Below are 13,195 nucleotides of genomic sequence, written 5' to 3'. Positions count from 1 at the left end.
TAGCTCTGCAGTCTGTGTTGTACACAAAGTCAGACTAGATGGTCCTTTCTAGCCTTGAAGTTTATGAATCGATATGAAAGGCAAAATGGTTGATACAGTAATTAAAAACAGACTGATGGATCCAGACATGAGAAAAACAAATGAGCATGACTTCTGGAAAATAAAATTGTGCCTTCCTGCTCTGCTAGGATTCTCTGAGCTTGGTAACAAAATAGCAAATAACGAAGAACCAGCTGACAGTTTTTTTAGCTTTTCAGAAGTCCTGCACAAAGACCCACACAAGAGGTGATTGGGAAACATAAATTGTCACGAGGTGAGAAAAAGTAACATTCAGGATTAGACCCTAGCTAAGAGGAAACAAAGAGTAGGAAATACATATTTTCTTTAAGGAAAGAAGTTTAGCAATAGTCTCACTTAACCACATTCTTGATGCTGTCCCTACGCAGCAAAGTGCTTAAGCACATGTTTAACTTTAAGCACCTCAAGTCCCATTGAGGTCAAAGGGAATTCAACACGACTTAAGCAAATATTTAATCACATGCTTACATGCTTTGCTGTACTGGGACATAAGAACAGTATTGTTCAATATACATAATATGTTATGCAGTGGTATGGCAATATTGGCATGTAACACAAAGTTATTTAAGTTATTCAAGTCTTAGGAAGACTAAGTAAGTCCAGAGGGGCCTAACAAAGATAGGAGACTGGGAAGAACAATGTCAGAAGACACTCAGCTTCAAGGTAATACACATTTGAAATAATAATTTGAAGTACAGCTACACATTGGTAGGTTGCAAACTAGCCAACCATTCAGGAAAAAGGCCCATGTATTATTACATGTAGCTTTCCAAAAGCTCTCCTCAGTGCAGTCAGCACAGCAAGCAAAACATCCGATGATAAAGAGCGTGATACAACTTAATGCTCAAAACAACATATTGCCATTATGCAAATCAGAGCTATGGTTTTGATCTAGACTACTAAACTTGCTTCCTCCAAATCAGAGCCACATGACACAAATAGAAACCATTTGTCATTGAACGGATTCCATAAATCTAATTAATTGCCAGATTGGAACAGTGAACTTGGATACACAAAGAAGCAAGATCAGGTATCAGATTGCAGTGTTTCTTTCTTTCATCCAGGCTTCCCATTTGCACTATTGGGACTTGAACATCAGTGGCACACCAGAGAGTGGCCTTATGTAACTTTATATTTTGGAAGGCCTGTGTTTAATGGCTTGTTAGGGTTTCACAGCACACAGTTCTCTCTTCCCAAAGGCTGACTTCACCAAGGGCTGCTCATGTAGCTTGTAGTGACTGGCTCATGCGTGAGTGGGACATTGTGCATTTCCTTATGGATCCAGACAGTTTCTCAGCCTGAGAAATCAATCAGGCCTTAGTTGGATGATTTTATTTGTCCCGATGAAGTTTAATCTTTTCTCTCTTTTCCTTCTTTTGACAATATTTCAACCAAGTCCCAATCTGTGTTTTAGATGCCTTTGTGCCTTTTACTGATGAATGATGCAGATCAAGTCAACTGTTTAACTTTCTGCATGCTTGAAGTCTCTCCAGATAGAGCTCAACAGCTCTGTGCACAGCCAGCACAAGGGTTTTAAATAGATTTTTCCTGTACTCTGGAGAGGAGGAAGTAGCCGGTGTGGAAACTGTGCCTTTCAGTGGGCAGAGAGAATGGGGATGTTTTCTTGATGGGGAATTAAACCTCTTGCTTGGTGACTAACACGTCTATTCCCATTTCCTCAACTGCAAAGTAGAGAGAATGCCCTGTGATAGGGATGAAGAGCCTGGATAGTAGAGAGTTCCATTGAAGTCAATAGCAAACCTACCACGGACTTTAGAGAGGACACAACATCACCGTACATAGTTAAAATGAGTAAAGGGAGATTTTCACACAGTGCATAATTGGCCCAAATTCTCTACAGCAAGAGCCATGTCGATTCTGCATGCTGTCAGAGATAGGACGCCGACTGTAGGAGGCACAGGTCTGAGCCAGTATGGCAATTCCTGTGTTCCTTAACATAAGGAACAAGAACATAAGCATGGCTACAGTGGGGGTCAGATCAAAGGTCCATCTAACCCAGAATCCTATCTTCTGACACTGGCCAATACTAGGTGTTTCAGAGGGAATGAACAGAACAGCTAATCATGAAGTGAGTGATCCATCCCCTGTTCCCTAATCCCAGCTTCTGGCAAAACCTTCTGACATAACCTAAAATGATTTTTGCCTGCTTGGAATTGATAGTTACTTTACTGTAATTCTTTAGTGACATAGTAGGATACCAGTGACAGTGACACCTCAGACTAGTCACATGTCCACGATAAGACTCAGCAGTCCTCACTCTCTATTTGCCCCCATATCCAGTGTGATATTTTGCCATGATTTATTTAGGAGAAAGCACAGGAGAGAGAGACTCCTGCTTTTAACACTGTTCCCCAACTGATCAGTAACAACTGTTGCAGGGAGAGAGATGTAGTGAGCTGGCCACTATGTATATAACATCCAACTCAGCAGAATTGCTTCTCTGTGTATCATGGTACAGATGCTGCTAGGAGGTTTATTTTAAAGTCTCAATTCAAACGGTCAATACATTTGGAGCAACAGGGTTTCAGTTCTATGCCTGCTGTTGCTCTGAAGTTCTTATATCAACCTGATGTGCAGAGTAACGATAGACATGGCTTCCCTAGAACAATCATGGGCTGGTTGCAGTAACTTCCCTGCTCCCCCCACCCTCTGTTTTCCTGTGGTCTGCACACAAGTTATTTGCTAGACCACATTTCCCAAAGCTCTGCAAAATTCAATTTTATTTCCACAGGAGTGTGGGCAAAGTTCTGTTGTTTCACACACCCAGCACGCTCCAGGCTTTTCCTGACTAGCAGTTTGCATAACAGGGTTATTTTTGCTTTTAAAAAATCCGAGAGAGGACATTTTGCATGTTTTCAATGGAAAGCCTTGTGCAGTGAAAAAACTGGTTGAGTTTTGCTCAGAAGCTGGCCTAGTCTTGCTTGAAAATGGACCATTATTTGTTGGAAAACAGCCCCACTTTTGCGCCAACAATCACAGACCTCATCCAAGTTTGCTGCAGGAATGGGCCCCTTTCCAATTTGTATCCAAACTCAAAAATATCCATGGATTTTTGCATTTTATATCACATAGAAAAACAGTTACAAGATGTTATTACCATGGTACTCAGCTATAAAACCTTTAGTTTCTGTGACTTCCCTTCCTTCTAGGGACTGCATGTCATTGGTATCTTGGTCAGGGATATTTAAAATGCTATTGAATAGGAGATGCCAAAATAATGTGGCTGCTTTTACATAGATGCACGGACCAGGATTTTCAAGACTGACTAGGGATTCTGAACGCTCAGTTGGAGACACCTTTACAGGGGACTGATTTGCTGAATGTGCTGAGCCACCCTCTGGGGGAAAAAAAGTCAGGCCTCTTTAAGATTGTCTATTGGCACCAAAATTCAATATCTGATTTTGAAAGTTTAGGCCCAAGAATCAGTCCTGCTTACTGAAAGCTTGGCTTGGCAGTGCTGGTATCCTGCCCTTAGCAGTAGTGAGTTCAGAGAAAAGCAACCCTGCCCCCTCAAAAAAAAATCCCAATCCTAGAACAAATCTAGACAGGTTTGAATTATAGTGAATTTTCCTCTCTCACTATGAATCTGCTAAAAGATCCAGCACTACCACTCAGACATGGGTTTCTGCATGAGCCAGAGTCAGAGAATGGTTCAAGCAACTGGAAGAGTGTGAATCACCTCAGCGTTTACTTCATACAAAAGAGTGGCATTTTCCATTAGTTTATTATATAAAAATAAAAGTCCAGGGCACCTTTACTAGCCGCTACTTTCTCATGGCCATGCATGCTATTATGGCAATCTGTCTCTGCTTCTCCCACACCATTAACAGTTCTTTATGTGAGGTGGCTGCTGTTTTCTAGGATTCCAGCCAGGTTGTTTATAACTTCACCCTTTCCAGAGCAATACAGAGTCCAATAGACCAGGCTTTTTATGACCCTAGCAAAAAGGGCAACAGTCCCAGGCCCATCTACCCACCCACCCTTCTGGGTTCTAGCCCAGGGGACCTCGTATTTAGCTGCTGAAACTGGTTTCTCTCAATCCTTTGCTGTTTCCATGCACCTAATCTCCCTTGCCTCTTCCTAGACTTACTTTTGCTGAGTCTCTTTCTCTGGGAGAATTCTATTAGACTGCTATTGAAAAAATGTCTTCATGGTAGCCTTCAGGCAGCTACCTCTCTCCATTCATCTGCAGCCTTCTTATGCCCTGGGGTATTACTGAGCCAGCAATTAGCAGCAACTGAGAAGATAGCTAAGCTACCTGGCAACTCCATACTGGCTCTGGTCTGATGGGGTCTACATACCTCATGACATCCTGTTACTCCCCGAATGTGTAGACCAGGTGGGGGGAACTTTTTTGGGTTGGGAGCCACTGATCCACAGAAAAATCATTTGGGGGGCTGCTCAGAAAAACCCCTCACTGATGTGGCATCTGACTGAGAAGGACACTCCCCACATTCCCCACACACACCAGAGGCTAGGGGGGCCCAACCTAGTAAATTTTGTGTACTCCAACCCCATGGTGGAGCAGCAGGGGGGCTGGAGCGCCAGCACCGTCTCCTCAAGGTGGGGGGGAGGGAAGAGGAGGGCCTGAGCCTCGGGGGTCAGATCCAGACCAGCTGGGAGCTGCATCCGGCCTCTAGGTCTGCAGTTCCCCTCCCCTGGTGTAGACTGTAAAACCTGATGGCAAAACTACCTTGATCATTTGCTTCCTCTTACTGTTTGAGGAACTGGCAGCCCTGGGGTCCCTAAACCATTCCAGGAACTGAAATCTAATGCCTCATGAATAGTTTTGAACAATGTAGGCTTACATTGACTTGCTGACGTAAATGCATAATCTTACTGATCCTACATCAGGCCAACACAATTACAAGATTATCACTTTACCACAGGGAGATGAGGTGTTTTTCACCATATGGTATATCGACAGCAACAGAGTTAGTACTTTTAAACACTAAGGCTGTGTCTACACTGGCGCGATCTCACGCAAAAGCGGCTGCGCTTGCGCAAAAACTTGCTGCCTGTCTACACTGGCCGCGTGTTCTTGCGCAAGTAAACTGACGTTCTAATGTATAAAATCAGTACGCCAGAACTCTGACACTCCCGCTCAGGAATAAGCCCTCTTGCGCAAGAGCTCTTCCAGAAGTGGCCAATGTAGACAGGCAAAATGAATTTCTTGCGCGAGAAAGCCCTATGGTTAAAATGGCCATCAGAGTTTTCTTGCGCAAGACAGCATCTACACTTGCATGGATGCTCTTGTGCAAAACCACATGCCAGTGTAGACACTCTCTTCTGGAAGAGCTTTTGCAGAAGAACTCTTCTGCAAAAAAGCTTGTGTGTGAGAACACGCCAGTGTTGAGGTAGCCTAAAGATTTTATTCTTATAAATGGGCTAACTGGGCTGCAATTATACAAGGACCCTTCTCCTTGATAAAGCACTGAACAGTCTCAGTGACTCCAGCATGGCCCAGCAGGAAACATGTACTATGTTCTGCATCTGTTTTTCATACCAAGAATTGCAGGTATTGGCACTGAGGTGTTTAGTCAGAAGGTTGATTTGATAATGCCCCAGTGTCACTTATGGGGTTGAATACTGCCCTGAGGAGGGCCAGATTTCAAGCATAAGACAGCAATGAAAAGGAATGTACTTTTAGGAAAGCTGTCAGAAGTTTTGAGTGTCACAACAGATAGAATTCTAAATGGCAAGGTTCTCACTAAGCTGCACAGCTGCCTAATAATCCTGGTGCAGGGGCTCATGGCTGCCATGCACAGAACTGCTGTACCCAAGGAAGAGACCCTAGCAGAGCCAGAGGAGAGGTGTGCTCCTCCAGCCCCAGCAGAGAACTGCTCCAGCCACAGGACAGACTAAGACCTTCAGTGTCAGCATGATCAGCAGGGAGCTGCCACAGCCAGGAGAGACATGCCCCTCCAGCCCCAGCAGCAGAGGTGGATTTAAAAAGGGGCTTTAAGGGGCTACAGCTTGTAAATCCCCTGTGTTCTGGGCCAGCCCTTCCTGCTGGGGAGGCGAGGCAGTTCTGTGTGCTGCAGTTCTTCCTCCTCTTGGCTAGAGCCACCAAGCACTGGGAAGCTCTCACCTGGGAGTGGTACCTGCAGGTAAGCGTGGGGAACAGCTCCAAACCGGAGCTGCCACAGGTAAGCTCTCTGCAGTCCAGTCCCAGCCCTGAGCCCCCTCCAACATACTAAGCCTCTAAGTCCCTGCCAGATCCCACACCCTGCCCCAGTCCTGAGCCTCATGTACCTTAACTCCCTCCCAGACCCCACGCCCTCATCCAGAACCCTAACCCTGAGCCACTCCACCTCACTAGCTTCCACCCACCCACCCGCAACCCTCAGCCCCATCCTCATTCAGACCCACCCAATCTCCTGCTCTGAGCCCCCCACCCACACTCCAAAACCTTTGGCCCTAGCTGAGAGCCTCCTCCTGAATCCCAAACATCTTATCCCCATCCCCACACCTCGAGCCAGAGCCCTCATCTCGCCCAATCCTGAGCCCCTCTCTCATACCTCAGCTCCACCCCTGCCACAAATCATCCATGTGCACAATGAATTTTGTTGTGTGCACCAACACCGAAGGGATGTGTGATACATCAACTCCATATTGGTGCTCATAACAAAATTCATTCTGCTCACGGACATAAAAAGTGATAGGGAAATTAAAGAGGGCAATCTGTGTAGAGTGTAACACTGTGGACTAATGACAAATCTCTAAAGTACTACACTATAGGCTCAATTTTTTTGTTACTAGTCTCTCACTCCTCTGACTGGGAACACTGACTGCAGGGCTACGTCTAGACTAGCATGATTTTCCGCAAATGCTTTTAACGGAAAAGTTTTCTGTTAAAAGCATTTGTGGAAAAGAGCGTCTAGATTGGCACGGAAGCTTTTCTGCAAAAGCACTTTTGTGGAAAAGCGTCCGTGCTAATCTAGATGTGCTTTTGCGCAAAAAAGCCCCGATCGCCATTTTCACGATCGGGGCTTTTTTGCGCAAAACAAAATCTGAGCTGTCTACACTGGCCCTTTTGCGCAAAAGCTTTGCGCAAAAGGACTTTTGCCCGAACGGGAGCAGCATAGTATTTCCGCAAGAAGCACTGATTTCAGACAGTAGGAAGTCAGTGTTCTTGTGGAAATTCAAGCGGCCAGTGTAGCCAGCTGGCAAGTTTTTCCAAAAGCAGCTGCTTTTGCGGAAAAACTTGCCAGTCTAGACATAGCCCCGAGGTATTGTGCTCTAAAGTAGAAGAGGCAGTCCCTGCCTAGATCTGGTCAGAACATTTCCTATGGAATATCTTTTCTGTCAGAAAATGCTGATTATTCAAAATTTAGCACATTTTATATGGAGCATTCCAAACAGGTCCACAGGGAATGGTTCATCCTTTTCCGAGTGGAACATTCTGATTTTCTGCTTTGAAAAGATTTTTCATTTCAATGTTTTTAAATACATGTTGCACCCCTAAAATCCGGGATTCTCCGGTCTGCCAACATCCATGGTCCAGCATGACCACAGATGTTCCAGGACCAGAGAGTCCCTGTCATGATTATTAGGGTTAGCCAGCAGCCTGGGGATTAAGGAGTTAACTACACCTAGCCAGGTGGAGTGACCAGTAGGAATGTAGGTGGGACTTTCAAACTGGGTCAAAGGAATTTGGGTTTTTTCCTTTCTCCTTTTGTCTCTCTGAGAGAGTTCTCTGCAGCTACAGAGAGGGACAAGCATGTCTCTCTCTCTCTCCAAGACACCATTCTTCATTTTCTGTAAGTAGGGTAAAGTTTAGGTAGTTTCGTTAGGCTTTATTGTTTTAAGGGTTGGGTATGGGATCTGAGATCTGGCACTGTTTAAAAGATGTTTTGGCTTTTCTTTGTAACTAAGTTCTAGGCCCATGGAGTTTCTCCATGAGTATATTTTGTTACCTTCCCATCTAGTCATTATGCTTGCAACAGGAATATTGTTGTAATAATAAAAGTTCTTTCTTTTCTTTTTATTAACCTGGGATTGGTTAATGGTGTGCCCTGATTTTTATTTTAGGGGTGAGATTTCCCAAATGATCTTTCCCCTGATTTCTTTATCAACATTTGGGTGGTGGCAGCGGAAGTTTTATTCCCAAGATCTAGGTTTTTAAGATTTTGGGGGAAGTTTTATACCAAAGTCTGGTAGATAAGGCTTTGGGGTACACTTGCTGGCCCCCACTTCTGCATTTATCATGCCAGAGTAGGGAAGGAGCCATGACATGGTGGCATAGTGGTGGGATTATTTTGAGAACCCAGGATTTTTAAAAGGACACAGGTTTTTCTTTGAGTTGCAAGCTTTGCAGTTCCCTCTCCCTCCCTCCCTCGGGGCCTCGGGGAGAGGCAGACAGAAGCTTAAGCCAGACACAGACCATCCCAACCAGTTTGGGTTTTTTTTCTAGTTTTCGGGACAACTGGATAGCTAGCGTAGTTAAGGCAGGATGTCCAGCTCTAGGACAGATTCATACCCCAAGGAGAGAGCAGGAGCAATGTACAGCAGTGCTGCTCCTCCCTCACCTCTGCCTCCTCTATGGGAAGCTGCCTGTAAGGCAGTTGGCAGACCTCTAACTCAGAAAGAGGTTGAGCTTATCCTACAGATAGAGGAGAGGCGAGCACAAACTAAGCGTGAGGAACAAAAACACCAGGCAAGGCTAGCACAACGAGAGGCCGAGGCCAGGAGTGCACAACGAGAGGCCAAGGAGCAGCGTGTCCAACAAGAACATCTGGAGAGGCTAGCAGCAATAAAAGCGGAGACAAGGCGAATGGAAGTAGAAGCACAGGCCAAAATAGCCAAAATAAAGGAAAAAACCCAAATTCCTTTGTCCCAGTTTGAAAGTCCCACCTACATTCCTACTGGTCACTCCACCTGGCTAGGTGTAGTTAACTCCTTAATCCCCAGACTCTGGCTAACCCTCATAATCATGACAGTCCCAACACTCTGCAAGCGGGTTGGGGATCTGAGAGCCAGCGTGTGGCTCAGTTGGGCTGTGAGGGGGGAGCCAGAGCTGGCGCACGGTTCAGCTGGGCTGTACGGGGGTGGGTAGAGAGTCAGCACACGATGCTGCTGGGAGAGCCAGGAAGCGGGGATAAGGGCATCAGGTGATTGGGGGAAGGGGGGTCCCTGAAATGATCTCCCCTGGTCTGGAAAAATCCCTCATCCAGGACCAGTCAGGTCCAAGGGTATGTCTACACTACCCTCCTAGTTCGAACTAGGAGGGTAATGTAGGCATACCGCACTTGCAAATGAAGCCCGGGATTTGAATTTCCTGGGCTTCATTTGCATAAGCGGGGAGCTGCCATTTTTAAAACCCCGCTGGTTCAAACCCCATGCAGCGCAGCTACACGGGGCTCGAACTAGGTAGTTCGGACTAGGATTCCTATTCCTATTCCTCGTTCCACGAGGTGTACCGGGCTTCATTTGCATAAGCGGGGAGCCGCCATTTTTAAAACCCCGCTGGTTCGAACCCCGTGCAGCCCGGCTACACGGGGCTCGAACTAGGTAGTTCGGACTAGGATTCCTATTCCTCGTTCCACGAGGTGTACCGGTAGTTCGGAATAGGAATCCTAGTCCGAACTACCTAGTTCGAGCCCCGTGTAGCCGCGCTGCACGGGGTTCAAACCAGCGGGGTTTTAAAAATGGCGGCTCCCCGCTTATGCAAATGAAGCCCGAGAGATTCAAATCCCAGGCTTCATTTGCAAGTGCGGTATGCCTACATTACCCCGCTAGTTCGAACTAGCGGGGTAGTGTAGATATACCCCGAGAGTGCTGGACCAGCGAGATCCAACCTGTAAAAAAAAGCTAAAATCATTCCCATTGACCTAAACTTAATTCTTCAAGGAATGACATTGTCTCTGAAAGGACCTCAGCCCGTCACCATTGAGCAGGATGGTGGCTGTGATGTGAAGCTTAGCCTAGAGGAAGAGTGTAGAATTGGCATAAATTAGATCACAGGGGATCTAAAGCTCCAAGGAGATGTCCCTGAAAAATAAACTTCTGAAAAACAACATGTCATTGAATGGATTCTCCATTCCACCTACCATCACTTAGGTAGTAGCAGTATAAGTGGCACAAGATACTCTGGATGGGGCTGCTAGTTGTCCCTTAATATGCCCTTTGTTGGAGTGGCATTAACACCCACATACATAAAAGTTTTCATAGCACAAGCTATTTATACATCCCCACAGAACAACAGCTCCGTGCAGCATTTACCTTCAGGCACAAGGCAGCCACTTGGCTTGCACAATGTCTACTGTTAATGTCTGTTTAACTGCCCTGCATAGTACAAAAATACTCCCCACCTTCAAACCATACCCCTGGCTCAGTTGGAGAAGTTGCACAGAGCATGTGAGGGGGCTTCCATCCTCTGCTTTAGGGAGCAATAAATAAATACTTACCTGAAGTGCAGGCCTGGAATCCCCTGAAAAGTCCCAGAGGAAAAAAATGGTGCAAAAGACCGTCACAGAAACTTTCCTTCATTTCTCTTGAGAAACAAAAATTCAGCATTTTACAGAAAGTGCAACTGGGCGGGAGCGGTGTGTGTGTTTTTCCAAAGCAGTAGTAGGGATCTGACATTGCAGCTCTCCCTAGCAAAAACAGGAGCTATGCACCCAAATCCCTGCATGCTACAGGATTGAAAAGGACACAGGTCACTTTTCTTAATGAAACCAGTGCTAAAAGTTACAGCTTCAAGCAATGTAGGCAGAAACTGACATTTCTTAATAAAGTCAGAGAATCATTGGCAGGGAGAGTGCTTCAGGTTTCTGTGGACCCATAGGCAATAAAGAAGACTAACTGCCCATCAGCCCTCAGAGGTGTGATAAGTTCAGGGTATGTGTAACTGGCTTTGAGTAGTGCCCATTTCAAACCTCTCCTCGGTTTTGTACACCTCTTGCTATCTACCCATGTTCCAGACAACCTACACGAGGCTCTTTTCCTTGCCTCCTTTAATGCTGACTTTAGGGCTGGGCCCTGATAATGCTACCTAAATTCACTTGCATTTTCATATAGGCTGTGTCTAGACTGGCAAGTTTTTCCGCAAAAGCAATTGCTTTTGCGGAAAAACTTGCCAGCTGTCTACACTGGCCGCTTGAATTTCCGCAGAACACTGATGATCTCATGTAAGAAATCAGTGCTTCTTGCGGAAATACTATGCTGCTCCCGTTCGGGCAAAAGTCCTTTCGCACAAAAGCTTTTGCGCAAAAGGGCCAGTGTAGACAGCTCAGATTTGTTTTGCGCAAAAGCGCGTCTAGATTGACACGGATGCTTTTCCGCAAAAAGTGCTTTTGCGGAAAAGTGTCCGTGTCAATCTAGACGCTCTTTTCCGCAAATGCTTTTAACAGAAAACTTTTCCGTTAAAAGCATTTGCGGAAAATCATGCCAGACTAGACGTAGCCATAATGTATAATGGACTTCTACAGATTCCAGACACACATCCTAGTGTACTCTACAGCAGTTAGGAGAAGTTAGTGCTCCAGCAGAATTAGGTACAATCAACTACAGAGCTGGCCAAGCCACGTAAGGGAAGGTTTTCAAAAGTGCCTAACAAATTTAGGAGCACAGGTCTTTCAGTGTGACTTGTACTCCTATATAGCTTCAGCACTTTTGAAAATCTGTTCCTATTCCTTCTTTGATGCATCATGATGACTTATGAATTCAAAGTATAGAGCAGAAATACAATAACTAGAGTGACAGACATAGGGTTACATTCAAAGGCAATGCATAAGGATACTGAACCACCTTAAAATATCTTAGACACCCTTAGTTCTACTTACTGATGTATAACAGAGTATTAAATGTGAGATAGATGCCAAACATTAACTTACACCTTCTTCTCACTCCCTGGTTTGTAAGTTACACTAACTTAGACTCCTTTACCTGTTGTCAAAGCAGGTAAAAGTAAGCCTAAGGGAGGCTAATGGAGGAAATCTGAGCGTAAGACTACCTAACAGACTTCTTAGACATTGCTTCTAACTATTATTATATGATGTTTCACAAGACCCATCAGTGACATGGTTCATTTTCAGAATAAAATTTTCTCCCAGGGATTTAACTACTGCCAACTATTGCCAAGTATTTTGCCAAGGGTGGATGAATAAAATAAGTCCTCCAACCTGATCAAAGAAAAGTCAAGCCCCAGTCTCATCCCAAGGGAAGCAGTAACCTAACTGTGACTAGGATAATAGTACAATACTCTTATTTTCATTCCCGGCTCAAATGGAGCTAGCCAGCCTTGTGTGTTTAGCCAGAAACTACCTGTAACATTAGAATTTTTATCATAATCAACCATGAAGTCCCGAGTTCATGTTTCCCACAACCTAAAGCCTCAGTGATTCTCAACACCATACCAAACTCAATTGAGCTGGAAAATCTGAGGTACATTGGTGCTATACACAGCCATACAGCCATAAATCCAAATATAACCCAATACTAAGAGTCAAATGAGGCTGATGCACGCAGATTTGTTAGATTTAGCACCTCTGACACTTGCATTCCTAGAAGAAGAAAAGAGACAGCTCACAGGCACGTCTCCTTCCTGAACCTCTGCTCATGCCAAAGAGAGCTCCTGTCAGGAGGAAAATGTGCCAGTACAGGGCCTGCTGCATCTACCAGCCAGGATTTGGGTTATGCAGGCAAGATTAGATGCACTGTGATATAATAATACCCCAACTCTTAGATAATGCTTTTCATCCCTAAATCGCAAAGCACTTTACAAAGGAGGCCAATGACATTATCCCCATTTTACAGATGGGGAAACTGAATTATTCTAATCACTGCATCCCTTCACCCTGGTCACTACAGCTCTATGTAGATACAAAATTTGTATTTGCATCTGATCCATGATCTGAAAACATGGCTCAGAAGTAGCCACATGTTTGCAGGGCTCTACTAATTACTACACAAGAAGAATACCTAACTTTTAGTGTTTTAGTAAAAAAGGACAAAGTGGTTTTTTACCCACAAAAGCTTATGCCCTAATACATCTGTTAAAGTGCCACATGACTCCTTGTTGTTTTTGCAGATACAGACTAACACAGCTACCCTTCTGAGACTTAGTAAAAAAGAGTAATTAACATAGAGTACA

The 13,195-nt window shown here is 44.9% G+C and overlaps 1 protein-coding gene across 2 annotated transcripts in view; it reads left to right on the top strand.

The window, feature by feature from the left end:
- CCDC9B (coiled-coil domain containing 9B) overlaps positions 1–13,195 on the top strand; it is a 112,246-nt gene that overhangs the window by 89,060 nt on the left and 9,991 nt on the right. The gene's annotated exons all lie outside the window — the stretch shown is intronic.

The sequence above is a fragment of the Pelodiscus sinensis genome, chromosome 5, assembly GCF_052426305.1.
Source record: "Pelodiscus sinensis isolate ZL-2025 chromosome 5, ASM5242630v1, whole genome shotgun sequence".
NCBI classification, from domain to species: domain Eukaryota; kingdom Metazoa; phylum Chordata; order Testudines; family Trionychidae; genus Pelodiscus; species Pelodiscus sinensis.
This window is presented reverse-complemented; position numbering and strand designations above follow the sequence as displayed.